At 35.5% G+C, this 2650-nt stretch overlaps 1 pseudogene; it reads right to left on the bottom strand.

Annotated features, from left to right (window-relative positions):
* Positions 1 to 1036: 1036 nt before the first annotated feature.
* LOC132513117 (trafficking protein particle complex subunit 13-like) lies at positions 1037 to 1922 on the bottom strand (annotated as a pseudogene).
* Between the last annotated feature and the right edge of the window lie 728 nt (positions 1923 to 2650).

The following is a 2650-nucleotide window of genomic DNA, read 5'->3' on the forward strand; positions in this document are numbered from 1 at the left end:
CTAAAAAATTCTAATACACATCCCTTCCTCATACCAGCCTCAACAATGATTAGGAGATCAGTTTTTGTGGGAGACAGAAGTAAGAGCAAGTCCTTGCGCTTTCACTCATTGCTTAAGTGTCCATTTTGGTTTAGAGTTCCAGACCCCATACCAAAATTTATGAACCTACTAAATCTACTTAAGAAAGTAAGTGGTCCATTTTAAGTTTATTTTTTAAAGGCTGATTTTTGGTTTGGGATAAAAGGGAAAGAATGTACTACATTAATGGTTAAGAACAAAGTGAGTAATCCAAGTAGTATTCACAGGGCCCTTGCAGGAATAACTGATGGAAATGAACCAGCTCCACAGTTCACATAATTTTACCAAGATAAGTAAATAGAAAAGAGACAGTTCAGTGTGTCACATGAATGCGCTCCTATAGCCCCAATAATTTGGAATACTATTAGAAAAGATTATGTATTTTCCAAGTAGCAAGTGTCAACAAGTTTAAATAATGAGGACCATCCTTAATTATATTAAGCACTGCCATTGATCGTTCTCTGTTGAGTGAAAATGAAAGAGGAAAATAATAAAACAGGGTAAGCTTAAATTTTATGAAGTAAACCATAATAATTAATTTAATTTAATTATCAGTAGACTTCTAAGATTTTATTTTCTCTCAATACCAGCTTTACTGAAAAAGGAAGTGTTGAATGCTATTAAGGATTTCTGGAAAGCAGTTATAATCATTTTTAAATGGTGACCTCATTCTGAAAAAAAAAACTTCAACGGCTACCTGTAATGACCTTAATCAAGTCACAAATATTAGGAAACATATAAATTTAGAATTGGAAAGTACTTCAAATAAGATCAAAGTCAAGATTGTTCTTTTTGAGATCAATATATGTTTAATTCTTAATGCATTCACGGTTTCAAAGAAAGTAAATGAAAATAATCTGCCTGTATGTTTGCTATTAGTTGATCATTTTGCTGCTAACAAAACTATGAAAAGCTTTTCTGTGAAATGCCCTGGAGAGCATAACACTGGAAATTTTCTTCAGCTTCTCATTTTAACCATGGAAAGTATTACAAAAACTTTTGCCACATCATCACAGATGTATATTTTCTTTAATAATTTGTCTGTTATTTGTATGCCAGAGACACTTTGTAAGCCCAGTTGTAAGGAGAGTAGTGTCAGGGTAAAATTGAGCATTGAACTTGGAGGTAGCTTTCCAAGATATCTTCCTGAATCACCACACCAGCAAATAGAATCTGTATCACACATCTTCAAAACGAATTTCATTTTCCAATCACTGTGGTTTGTTATCTTACAGGTAATATGAAAAGGCACTTCTAGAATTACGGTATCTGGGACTGTCTCCAAAGACAGCCTCATGTTTCCATAACCTGGAGCCTCTCGTTCAATTTTAATTGTCTGTAGCATTGCCATTTCACCTAGATTTCTTTTCCACACTATATCCAATTTTCCCATTTTGCTAGTCCTCTAATGGTAGCAGCTTTTTCTGAAAATTCCTGCTTGAGCTGAAGCTGGTATAAATACTGGCGTCCTTCCATTGACTACAAAAAGTTCTCATTCCAAAGGTACACTCATCTTCTCCAGCCTGATAGACAGTATTTAATTCTGCCCCAGTGTACATTTCAGACGGCTTTAAGGAAACCTTTTGTATAAAGACAGTTGAAGATGAAATATTCTGAATCTGGATTTCAAGAAACAAGTCACTCATCTCTGAATTATAAAACTTAGTTTTAACTTCAAAATGGTGAGAGGAATGAAAGTAGCACAGTTTCATTAAAAACATCTTTCCTTCCACACTGTGTTGAATAGATACTGAACCCACAGGGGCAACTCTTCCAATGTCTATTACTTTGTCATAGATGACATCATCAGTACAACAATTGGATGCAAGTTCTGCCACAGCCATGGAGACTGAGAGGTGTGAAGGCTGAGTACTTGTCTGAAAATTAGTGTTTGCAATATGATTTTTACAACTTAATTTCAATCACTGGGAATTCTCACATAAATAGAATTATTTTTCCTCTCACAACGTAGTTCTAAGGATTTATGATGAATTCAAACTTTCCCCCAGTTATTGACATTGCTGGTGGAGGGTCACCTGTCATGATCTGGTTAGAGAAATTACTAGGTAAGTTATTATCTTCACATGTGACTGAAAAGTTGGTGAATAAATTATGCTTAGTAGACAGAATCATTTTGAATATCAGAAAGATCTCCTGTAATGGATTCCCTTCCACTTTGACCACAACTTTGCCCCAATGTTTTAAAAAGCAACTGAGGTTTAATCAGGTATGACAGGATGACAGACACAGAGACAACTGCTTTTGAAAGAACAGTTTATTAGTCTTGACCTAAAATAAACAGACTGCCAGTTATTTCTCCAGGCAAAATGTGTTTATTTGGGATCAGCAAAGAGTTGTAGTTCGAGATCTGCAACCATGGTGAGCCATGTATAAGTGCCCATATAGCAAGGGAAGGAGAACTCTTATAGAAAGGGAAAAGGAAGTTTGGAGGGGTACAATAAACAGAGTCCATGGCTTTTCATTGGCTGAATTGTTGTCAGGAAAGAAGAGCTCTTCCTTCCTTTCATTGGCCTTTCCTAACATTGTAAGACATACTGCCCTTTTCCGGGCT

This window comes from Lagenorhynchus albirostris, chromosome X (assembly GCF_949774975.1).
Source record: "Lagenorhynchus albirostris chromosome X, mLagAlb1.1, whole genome shotgun sequence".
Taxonomy (NCBI): Eukaryota; Metazoa; Chordata; class Mammalia; order Artiodactyla; family Delphinidae; genus Lagenorhynchus; species Lagenorhynchus albirostris.